We start from the raw sequence: 12,652 nt of genomic DNA on the forward strand, positions 1-12,652 counted from the left end.
ACGTGACTTGCCCAAAGTCACACAGCTGACAATTGGCAGAGCCGGGATTTGAACCCATTACCTCTAACTCCAAAGCCCGGGCTCTTTCCACTGAGCCACGCTGCTTCTCTATGTAATTATATTAATATCCATCTCTCCCTCTAGACTGTAAGCTCCCTGTGGGCAGGGAACATATCTACCAACTCTGTCATATTGTGCTCTCCCAATCACTTAGTATAGCGCTCTGCACATGATAAGCACTCAATAATACCGCAGTGTGACTTAAGTAATTCATTCAATCATATTTACTGAGCACTTACCTTGAGCAAACATTGTACTAAGCACTTGGGAGAGTACAATGTAATGATAAACAGACATATTCCCTGTCCACAATGAGCTTTCAGTCTAGAGGGGGAGACAGACATTAATATAAATAAATTACAGAGAGGTTTATAAGTACTGATCATCATCATCATCATCAATCGTATTTATTGAGCGCTTACTATGTGCAGAGCACTGTACTAAGCGCTTGGGAAGTACAAATTGGCAACATATAGAGACAGTCCCTACCCAACAGTGGGCTCACAGTCTAAAGGGGGAGACAGAGACCAAACATACTAACAAAATAAAATAAATAGAATAGATATGTACAAATAAATTAAATAAATAAATAGAGTAAAAAAAATGTGTACAAACATATATACATATATACAGGTGCTGTGGGGAAGGGAGGGAGGTAAGATGGGGTAAGATGCTGATGGACTGGTAGGGGGAGTGGATGAAGGGAGCAAGTCAGGGTGAAGCAGAAGGGAGAGGGAAAAGAGGAAAGGAGGGTTTAGTCAGGAAGGCCTCTTATACGAGATGTGCCTTCAATAAAGCTTTTAAGTGGGAAAGAGTAATTGTCTGTCAGGGATTTGAGGAGGAAGGGCATTCCAGACCAGAGGCAGGATGTGAGTGAGGGGTCAGTGTCAAGATAGATGATATTGAGGTATACTGAGAAGGTATAGCGTTAGAGGAGCAAAGAATGCAGGCTGGGTTGTAGTGGGAGAATAGTGAGGTGAGTTTGGGGGGGCAAGGTGATTGACTGCTTTAAAACCAATGGTGAGGGGGTTTTGTTTGATGGGGAGGTGGAAGGCCAACCACGGGAGTTTCCTGAGGAATGGGGAAACATTTCCTGAACGTTTCTGTAGAAAAATGATCTGGGCAGCAGAGTGAAGCATGGATTGGATAGGGGAGAGTCAGGAGGCTGGGAGGTCAGCAAGGAGGCTGATCCAGTAATCAAGGCAGGATAGAATAGATGCTTGGATTAACGTGGCAGCAGTTTGGATGGAGAGGAAAGGATGACTTTTAATGGTATTTGTTAAGTGCTTACTGTGGGCCAGGAGCTAGTCTAAGCACTGGGGTAGATACAAGCTAGTCAGTTTGGACACAGTCCCTGTCCCACATGGGCTCACTGTCTTAATCCCCATTTTACAGATGAGGTAACTGAGGCACAGAGAAGTAAAATGACTTGCCCAAGGTCATATAGCAGACAAGTGGCAGAGCCGGGATTAGAACCCAAGCATTTTTGATTCCCATATCTGTGCTCTATCTATTAGGCCACATTGGTAGAACTGACAGGATTTATTGATGGATTGAATATTAATTCATTCATTCAATCGTATTTATTGAGCACTTTTTGATTCCCATTTTTGATTCCCATATCTGTGCTCTATCTATTAGGCCACATTGGTAGAACTGACAGGATTTATTGATGGATTGAATATTCATTCATTCATTCAATCGTATTTATTGAGCACTTACTGTGTGCAGAGCACTGTACTAAGTGCTTGGGAAGTACGAGTCAGCAACATATAGAGACGGTCCCTACCCAATAACAAGCTCACAGTCTAGAAGTGGGAGACAGACAACAGAACAAAACATGTAGACAAGTGTCAAGACTGTCAGAACAAATAGAATTAAAGCTATATGCACATCATTAACAAAATTAATAGAATAGTAAATATGTACAAGTAAAATAAATAAAATAATAAATCTGTACAAATATATATACAAGTGCTGTGGGGAGGGGAAGGAGGTGGGGGTGGGATGGGGAGAAGGAGAGGAAAAAGGGGGCTCAGTCAGGGAAGGCCTCCTGGAGGAGGTGAGCTCTCAGTAGGGCTTTGAAGGGAGAAAGAGAGCTAGCTTGGTGGATGTGTGGAGGGAGGGCATCCCAGGCCAGGGGAAGGACGTAGGGCAGGGGTCGATGGTGGGACAGGCGAGAACGAGGCACAGTGAGAAGATTAGCAGCAGAGGAGAGGAGGATGCGGGCTGGGCTGGAGAAGGAGAGAAGGGAGGTGAGGTAGGAGGGGGCGAGGGGATGGAGAGGGTTGAATGAGAGAAAGGAGTCAAGAATAATGCCAGGGCTATGGGCTTGTGAGACAGGAAGGATGTGGTGTTCACTACAGTTGGCTCAGCGGAAAGAGCATGGGCTTTGGAGTCAGAGGTCATGGGTTCAAATCCCTGCTCCGCCACTTGTCAGCTGTGTGACTTTGGGCAAGTCACTTCACTTCTCTGGGCCTCAGTTACCTCATCTGTAAAATGGGAATTAAGACTGTGAGTCCCCTGTGGGACAATCTGATTACCTTATAACCACCCCAGCGCTTAGTACAGTGCTTTGCACACAGTAAGCGCTTAATAAATGTCATTATTATTATTATCATTACAGTGATGGGAAAGTCAGTGGGAAGACTGAGTTTGGATGGGTAGATAAGAAGTTCTGTTTTAGATATAATAAGTTTGAGGTGATGGGGGGACATCCAAGTAGAGATGTCTTGAAGGTAGGAGGAAATGCGAGACTGCAGATAGGGAGAAAGATTAGGGCTGTAGAATTGGGTATCAACCACATAGAGGTGGGAGTTGAATTCATGTGAGCGAATGAGTTCTCCAAGGAAGTGGGTGTAGATGAAGAATAGAAAGGGATCCAGAACTGAACCTTGTGGTTAGGGGGTGAGGGGCGGAGGAAGAGCCCGCAAAAGGGACTGGGAATGAGCCGCCAAAGAGATAGGATGAGAACGAGGAGAGGTTCTTACATGCTAATACGTGCTTAACAAAAACCACAGTTGTTATGATTAAAACTAACCGGGTTCCCCCGATTCTGACCTGTAGTAGCAGCAGCAGAAGCAGAAGCAGCTGCAGCTTGGAGATTGGAGCAGCTTGGAGAAGCAGCGTGGCTCAGTGGAAAGAGCCCGGGCTTTAGAGTCAGAGGTCACGGGTTCAAATCCTGGCTCCGCCACTTGTCAGCTGTGTGACTTCGGGCAAGTCACTTCACTTCTCTGGGCCTGTAACCTCATCTGTAAAATGGGGATGAAGACTGTGAGCCTCCCATGGAACAATCTGATTACCTTGTAACCTCCCCAGCGCTTAGTGGGACAACCTGATCACCTTGTAACCTCCCCAGCACTTAGAACAGTGCTTTGCACATAGTAAGCACTTAATAAATGCTATCATTATTATTAGTAGTAGTACCTATCAGAAATGAAGCAGCATGGCGTATGAAGCTGCATCGCATAGTGAATAGACTACAGGCTCGGGAGTCAGAAAGTCATGGGTTCTAATCCTGCCTCCGCCACTTGTCTGCTGTGGGACCTTGGGAAAGTCACTTCACTTCTCTGTGCCTCAGTTCCCTCATCTGCCAAATGGGGATCGAGACTTGAGCCCACTGTTGGGTAGGGACCGTCTCTATATGTTGCCAACTTGTACTTCCCAAGCGCTTAGTATAGTGCTCTGCACACAGTAAGTGCTCAATAAATGCGATTGAATGAATGAATGAGACTTTGAGCCCCCTGCGAGTCTAACGCGATTTGCTTGTATCCACCCCAGCGCTTAGTACAGTGCCTGCCTCGTGGGCAGTGTGTAAGGTTTGAAGGAGAACCGGGGAAATGCAATTCGGGACACTTTGTCCCACTGGCACCATATGATGTCCCCAGAGATGAATGTTTCCCCACGCCTCAAGAACCTCTAGTGGTTTCCCTGCCCATCCCCTTCCGCATCAAGCAGAAACTCCTCACCATCCGCTTTAAAGCTCTCAATCACCTTGTCCCCTTCTACCTAACCTCACTGCTCTCTTACTATAACCCAGCTCACACACTTGCCAACCTTCTCACTGTACCTCCATCTTGTCTGTCTTTTTTATTCATTCATTCTTTCAATCGTATTTATTGAGTGCTTACTGTGTGCCGAGCACTGTACTGAGTGCTTGGGAAGTACAAGTTGGCAACATATAGAGACGGTCCCCACCCAACAGTGGGCTCACAGTCTAGAAGGGGGAGACAGAGAACAAAACAAAACATATTAACAAAATAAAATAAATAGAATAAATATGTACAAATAAAATAAATAAATAAATACACTAATAAATATGTACAAACATATATACATATATACAGGTGCTGTGGGGAGGGGAAGGAGGTAAGGTGGAGGGATGGGGAGGGGGAGGTGGGGGAGAGGAAGGAGGGGGCTCAGTCTGGGGAGGCCTCCTGGAGGAGGTGAGCTCTCAGTAGGGCTTTGAAGGGAGGAAGAGAGCTAGCTTGGCGGATGTGGGGAGGGAGGGCATTCCAGGCCAGGGGGAGGACGTGGGCCGGGAATCGACGGCGGGACAGATGAGAACGAGGTACAGTGAGGAGGTTAGTGGCAGAGGAGCGGAGGGTGCGGGCTGGGCTGGAGAAGGAGAGAAGGGAGGTGAGGTAGGAGGGGGCGAGGGGATGGACAGCCTTGAAGCCCAGGGTGAGGAGTTTTTGCCTGATGCATAGGTTGATTGGTAGCCACTGGAGATTTTTGAGGAGGGGAGTAACATGCCCAGAGTGTTTCTGCACAAAGGTCTCTTGCCCTTGTCCTGCCTCTGTCCTGGAACATCCTCTCTCTTCATTTCCGACAGACAGTTATTTTGCCCCGCTTCAAAGCCTTATTGAAGGTACCACGCCTCCAAGAGGCCTTCCTTCACTAAGCCCCCTTTCCTCTTTTCCCATTCCCTTCTGCATTACCCTGATTGGCTCCCTTTATTCACACCCCATCCCCATCCCTACAGCACTTAAGTACACATCCCTAATTTATTTACATATATTAATGTCCATCTCCCCCTCTAATAATGATGGTATTTTTTAATAATAATAATAATAATAATAATGACATTTATTAAGCACTTACTATGTGCAAAGCACTGTTCTAAGCACTGGGGAGGTTACAAGGTGATCAGGTTGTCCCATGGAAGGGGCTCACAGTTTTAATCCCCATTTTCCAGATGAGGTAACTGAGGCACAGAGAAGTTAAGTGACTTGCCCAAAGTCACACAGCTGGCAACTGGGGGAGCTGGGATTTCAACCCATGACCTCTGACTCCAAAGCCCATGCTCTTTCCATGGAGCCACACCGTTAAGTGCTTACTATGTGCCAAGCACTGTTCTAAGCTAGACTTTAAGCTCATTGTGGGCAGGGATTGTGTCTACCAACTCTGGTAACTCTATTATATTATACTCTACCAAGTTCTTAGTACAGGGCTCATTACAGTGCTCTGTTTATTATATTATACTCTACCAAGTGCTTAGTACAGGGCTCAGTCCAGTGCTCTGCACACACAGTAAACGCTCAATAAATACAATTGAATGAATGAATGCTCTACACACAGTAAATGCTCAAGAAATGGATTGATTGAGTGATTGATTGATGTGGGCTAGAACACCTCCACATTATTCTAAATTTCGTCCAACAGCTCACTTCCCATCCCTTCTCCACTGCAGCCCCGACTGGCTGAGGCCAAGGTTTAACAAATCGGCTCCCTCGCTGCTTCTACAGAATCCCAGCTGCTCCTAGAAACTTAGACTTTTCTGCTCAATTTCTTATTTTGCAGTGCTGGTGATCAAATGGGTAAGGCCCTCCCTCCTCAAATCCAACAGACAATGACGCTCTCCCCCTTCAAAGTCTTATTGAAGACGCATCTCCTCCAAGAGGCCTTCCCTGACTAAGCTCTCTTTTCCTCCTCACTCCCTTCTGGTTCACCCTGACTTTCTCCCTTCCCTTCATTCCCCCCTCCTAGTCCCACAGCACTTATGTAAATATCTGTAATTTATTTAGTTATATTAATGTTGGTGTCCCCGCCCCCCCACACCGTAAACTCATTGTAGGCTGAGAATGTGTCTGCTTATTGTTAAATTGTACTCTCCCAAGTGTTTAGTACAGTGCTCTGCACACAATAAGCATTAACGATTATTGAGATTTTATTTGCACTTTTGCATTTGCATTATTCTTTCAGATCCAAAGAATTAGGAACATGTTGAAAACAATGGAGAAACCTAGTTTAATGTTATCTAGTTTCCTAGGGTCACCCAAGCTTTCTGCCTTCCCTTCCCTGAATAATAATAATAATAATGGCATTTATTAAGCACTTACTATGTGCAAAGTACTGTAGCAATCAATCAATCAATCAATCGTATTTATTGAGTGTTTACTTTGTGCAGAGCACTGTACTAAGCGCTTGGGAAGTACAAGTTGGCAACATATAGAGACAGTCCCTACCCAACAGTGGGCTCACAGTCTAAAAGGGGGAGACAGAGAACATAACCAAACATATTAACAAAATAAAATAAGTAGAATAGATATGTACAAGTAAAATAAATGAATAAAAAATAGAGTAATAAATATGTACAAACATATATACATATATACAGGTGCTGTGGGGAAGGGAAGGAGGTAAGATGAGGGTTATGGAGAGGGGGATGAGGGGGAGAGTAAGGAAGGGGCTCAGTCTGGGAAGGCCTCCTGGAGGAGGTGAGCTCTCAGTAGGGCCTTGAAGGGAGGAAGAGAGCTAGCTTGGCAGATGGGCAGAGGGAGGGCATTCCAGGCCCGGGGGATTACGTGGGCCGGGGGTCGATGGCGGGACAGGTGAGAACAAGGTACAGTGAGGAGATTAGTGGCAGAGGAGCGGAGGGTGTGGGCTGGGCTGGAGAAGGAGAGAAGGGAGGTGAGGTAGGAGGGGGCGAGGGGATGGACAGCCTTGAAGCCCAGGGTGAGGAGTTTTTGCCTGATGCGCAGACTGATTGGTAGCCACTGGAGATTTTTGAGGAGGGGAGTAACATGCCCAGAGCGTTTCTGGACAAAGACAATCCGGGCAGCAGCATGAAGTATGGATTGAAGTGGGGAGAGACACGAGGATGGGAGATCAGAGAGAAGGCTGATGCAGTAGTCCAGACAGGATAGGATGAGAGCTTGAATGAGCAGGGTAGCGGTTTGGATGGAGAGGAAAGGGTGGATCTCGGCAATGTTGCGGAGCTGAGACTGGCAGGTTTTGGTGACGGCTTGGATATGAGGGGTGAACGAGAGAGCGGAGTCGAGGATGACAGCAAGGTTGCGGGCTTGTGAGACGGGAAGGATGGTAGTGCCGTCAACAGAGATGGGAAAGTCAGGGAGAGGGCAGGGTTTGGGAGGGAAGACAAGGAGTTCAGTCTTGGACATGTTGAATTTTAGATGGCAGGCAGACATCCAGATGGAGATGTCCTGAAGGCAGGAGGAGATGCGAGCCTGGAGAGAGGGGGAGAGAGCAGGGGCAGAGATGGAGATTTGGGTGTCATCAGCGTAGAGATGATAGTTGAAGCCGTGGGAGCGAATGAGGTCACCAAGGGAGTGAGTGTAGATCGAGAACAGAAGGGGACCAAGCACTGAACCTTGGGGAACCCCCACAGTAAGGGGATGGGAGGGGGAGGAGGAGCCTGCAAAAGAGACTGAGAATGAACGACCGGAGAGATAAGAGGAGAACCAGGAGAGGACAGAGTCTGTGAAGCAAAGGTCAGATAGCGTGTTGAGGAGAAGGGGGTGGTCCACAGTGTCGAAGGCAGCTGAGAGGTCGAGGAGGATTAGGATAGAGTAGGAGCTGTTGGATTTGGCAAGCAGGAGGTCATTGGTGACCTTTGAGAGGGCAGTTTCCGTGGAATGTAGGGGACGGAAGCCAGACTGGAGGAGGTCGAGGAGAGAGTAGGTGTTGAGGAATTCGAGGCAGCGCATGTAGACAACTCGTTCAAGGAGATTTTCAGATTTAAAAACAGAAACAGAGAAGCAGCGTGGCTCAGTGAAAAGAGCACGGGCTCTGGAGTCAGATGGCATGGATTCAAATCCCGGCTCTGCAAATTGTCAGCTGTGTGACTTTGGGCAGTCACTTAACTTTTCTGAGCCTGTTACCTCACTTGTAAAATGGGGAATAAGACTGTGACTCCCCCGTGGGACAACCTGATCACCTTGTAACCTCCCCAGCGCTTAGAGCACTTTGCTTCTCGGCCTTTTGGCTAAGATCCAGTGTAGTATCTGTTCTTATCAATTTAATATCTGATGCGTCTTCAATGTTTGGGGAAGCAGCGTGGCTCAGTGGAAAGAGCCCGGGCTTTGGAGTCAGAGGTCATCGGTTCAAATCCCGGCTCCGCCACTTGTCAGCTGTGTGACTTTGGGCAGGTCACTTAACTTAACTCTGTGCCTCAGTTCCCTCATCTGTAAAATGGGGATTAAGACTGTGAGCCCCACGTGGGACAACCTGATCACCTTGTAAACTCCCCAGTGCTTAGAACAGTGCTTTGCACATAGTAAGTGCTTAATAAATGTCATTATTATTATTATTATTATTAGAACAGTGCTTTGCACATAATAATCACTTAATAATGTCATTATTATTATTATTATTATTGTTGTTATTATTGTTATTATTATTATTATTATTTTATTATTATTATCATAGAAACGATCAGACTTTCTTGAATCCTCCTCAGTATTCAGTGCCACAAGGCGGCAGTATTTGCCTTAAATAGATGCTTCAGTTTTCATTTCATCACCTGCCAATCTTTGAAAATAGAGCCCTGGCAGAGTTTTGGATTTTTGGCAAGGACAAACGCCCGTCACTTTGGAAGTAATCTTTGCAGCGAAATCTACAAAAGGAAGCATTTACATGATTAGAAAAAAATATATATATATTTTGGTATGGGGTTAAATGTACTTCTATGCAGAAGCAGCGTGGCTCAGTGGAAAGAGCCCGGGCTTTGGAGTCAGAGGTCATGGGTTCAAAGCCCAGCTCCGCCAACTGTCAGCTGTGTGACTTTGGGCAAGTCACTTCACTTCTCTGTGCCTCAGTTACCTCATCTGGAAAATGGGAATTATGATTGTGAGCCCCATGTGGGACAACCTGAACACCTTGTACCTCCCCAGCGCTTAGAACAGTGCTCTGCACATAGTAAGCGCTTAATAAATGCCATTATTATTATTATATATGTATATATGTTTGTACATATTTATCACTCTATTTATTTTAATGTACATATCTATTCTATTTATTTTATTTTGTTAATATGTTTGGTTTTGTTCTCTGTCTCCCCCTTCAAGACTGTGAGCCCACTGTTGGGTAGGGACTGTCTCTATATGTTGCCAACTCGTACATCCCAAGTGCTCAATAAATACGATAGATTGATTGATTGATTGATTCTATGTGCCAGACCATCACTCTCCCCACCCACAAAGCCTTATTAAGGCCACATCTCCTGCAAGAGGCGTTCTCCAATTAAACACTTTTTTCCCTAACTCCCTCTCCCTTCTGCGTCACCTACACATTGGGATCTTTACCCTTTAAGCACTTGGTATTCATGCCAGCCTCAGCCCCATTGCCTTAATTTATGTGTCCATAATTTGTATGGACTCACACTTCTAGACTGTGAGCCCACTGCTGGGTAGGGACCATCTCTATGTGTTGCCAACTTGTACTTCCCAAGCGCTTAGTACAGTGCTCTGCACACAGTAAGTGCTCAATAAATATGATTGATTGATTGATTGATTGATTGATTGTGTGTTTGTATTAAAGTCTGTCTTCCCCTCTGGACTACAAGCTTCTTGTGCGCAGGGAACTTGTTTACCAACTCTTTTGTATTATAGTCCCCTAAGCGCTCAGTACAGTGCTCTGCACACAGTAAATGCCCAGTGAAGTAGTGTGGCCTAGGAGAAAGAGTATGGGCCTGGGAGCAGAGGACCTGGGTTCTAATTCCGTGCCTACCTCTTACCTACTCTGTGATCTTGGGCAAGTCACAACTTCTCTGTGCCTCAGTTCCCTCATCTGCAAAATGAGGAGAAGCAGCATGGCATAGTGGGTAGAGCACGGGCCTGGGAATCAGAAGGTCATGGGTTCTAATTCTGGCTCTGCCACGACTGCTGTGTGACCTTGGGCAAATCAGTTCACTTCTCGGGGCCTCAGTTACCTCATCTGTAAAATGGGGATTGAAGCTGTGAACCTCATGTGGGACAGGGATGGTGTCCAATCTGGCTTGCTCATATCCACCTTAGAAGAGTGCTCAGCACATAGTAAGCATTTAACAAATGCTTCGAGACTGTGAACCCGCTGTTGGGTAGGGACCGTCTCTATATGTTGCCGGCTTGTACTTTCCAAGCACTTAGTACAGTGCTCTGCACACAGTAAGCGCTCAATATATACAATGGAATGAATGAATGAGCAAATACCATAGTAATAATTATCATTATTAATAATATTAATGACTGTGCTCCCTCTTACTTACTCTGCGAGCCCCATGTGGAACCTGATTACCCTTTATCTACCCCAGTGCTTGATATATAATAAGCACTTAACAAATACCACTATTATTATTTTCATTACCATTACTACTAATAATAAATACTACTACTAATAATAAATAAATAAATAATAAATAAATAAATGATAAATAAATAACAAATAAATAATAAATAAGATTGACTGAGTCTAAATTTATTATTCACTCCATTTGAAACTCCAGTAGTTGCCCATCCATCGCCCACATAAAACAGAAACGCTTCACCATTGGCTTCAAAGCAGTCAATCACCTTGCCCCCTTTCAATCGTATTTATTGAGCGCTTACTGTGTGCAGAGCACTGTACTAAGCGCTTGGGAAGTACCAGTTGGCAACATATAGAGACAGTCCCTACCCAAAAGCGGGCTCATAGTCTAGAAGTGAGAGACAGACAACAAAGCAAAACATATTAACGAAATAAAATAAATAGAATAAATATGTACAAGTAAAATAGATAAATAAATAGAGTAATAAATACGTACAAACATATATACATATATACAGGTGCTGAGGGGAGGGGAAGGAGGTAAGGCGGGGGGGGTGGGGAGGGGGAGAGGAAGGAGGGGGCTCAGTCTGGGAAGGCCTCTTGGAGGACTCTCCTGCTACAACCTAGCCCATACACTTTGCTCCCCTAATAACCTTCTCACTGTGCCTCGATCTGGTCTATCTCACTGCCCATGTCCTGCCTCAACCCTGGAAGGCCCTCCCTCCTCAAATCCAACAGACAATGACTCCCTCCCCCTTCAAAGTCTTATTGAAGGCACATCTCCTCCAAGAGGCCTTCCCTGACTAACCCCCTTTTCCTCCCCACTCTTTTCTGCGTCGCCCTGACTTGTCCCCTTCTCTTCATTCCTCCCTCCCGGTCCCCCAGCACTTATGTAACTATCTGTAATTTATTTATTTATATTAATGTTGTGGGCTGAGAATGTGTCTGCTTGCTGTTATATGGTACTCTCCCAGGGGCTTAGTACAGTGCCCCGCACACAATAGGCACTCGATAAATATGATCGGATGAACACATGAATGAATTTGTTAAGCTCTTGGTTATCAAGTTGTGCACTCTGCTGACTTCGTAAAGGGGAGGTGGGGTCCAAATGGGGAGGAAGGAGAGCCAATAGACATAGCAATCACACTGTTGGGTAGGGACTGTCTCTATATGTTGCCAACTTGTACTTCCCAAGCGCTTAGTACAGTGCTCTGCACACAGTAAGCGCTCAATAAATACGATTGATCGATTGATCAATCATATTTGCTGAGCGTTTACTATGTGCAGACCACTGTACTAAGCACTTGGGAGAGTACATTGCAACAATAAGCAGACACATTCCCTGCCCACAGTGGGCTTATAGTCTGGGGGAGATAGAATAAATAACGAATAAATAATTTATGATATATAATTTAAAGATATGTACATAAGTTCAATGCGGTTGGAATGGGGTGAATATCAAATGTCCAAAGGTCACAGATGAAGGTGCATAGATGACACGGAAGGGAGACGGATCATGGCCCGCATGGCTGCTTATGGTTCCCAGAGGGGATCATGGTCCCCATGGTTGCTTTTTGACACTGCTCTGCCGACGTGAAGCTAAACTCAATGTACTCCCTGCTCTGAAAGTGGCTTCCAGGAGTAGCTAGGGCATTTGGGGACGGAGCTGTCACCAGGTAAGGATGGAAAGTACAAAGGACAGGTAAAGGAAGGATGCAAACAGCAGGAAGAGAACTTTTTATAGCACCTGCTTGGGACACAAAGATATACATCGACAAGCTTGATGACAGAACTGTTCTTCAGGCAGATGCTCCTTTCAAGCGCCAAATGTGTTAAAGCCCAGGTTTTCCAATGGTTTTTGATTGATTGCCCAGTGGCACAACATTCCACTGAAGCAGCGTAAAGCAAGGAGGAGGAGAGGGAAAGAAGAAGTGGAGGAGTTGAGCTGGCAGGGTGGGGTTGAGCTGGCATGAAAGGATAAAGGACTGAGAATGTGCAATAGAACTTGTGGGAGTTGGATTGAAAGGAGAGGGCTGAAGGCAGGATTGGAAGGTGGGAGAAAGAGCTG

The 12,652-nt window shown here is 45.7% G+C and overlaps 1 protein-coding gene and 1 pseudogene across 1 annotated transcript in view; both read left to right on the forward strand.

Moving 5' to 3' along the window:
- Positions 1-12,652, forward strand: part of LOC119927012 (ADP-ribosyl cyclase/cyclic ADP-ribose hydrolase 1-like) — a 94,062-nt gene that overhangs the window by 21,459 nt on the left and 59,951 nt on the right. The gene's annotated exons all lie outside the window — the stretch shown is intronic.
- LOC119927754 lies at positions 8,268-8,368 on the forward strand (annotated as a pseudogene).

This window comes from Tachyglossus aculeatus, chromosome 4 (assembly GCF_015852505.1).
Source record: "Tachyglossus aculeatus isolate mTacAcu1 chromosome 4, mTacAcu1.pri, whole genome shotgun sequence".
NCBI classification, from domain to species: domain Eukaryota; kingdom Metazoa; phylum Chordata; class Mammalia; order Monotremata; family Tachyglossidae; genus Tachyglossus; species Tachyglossus aculeatus.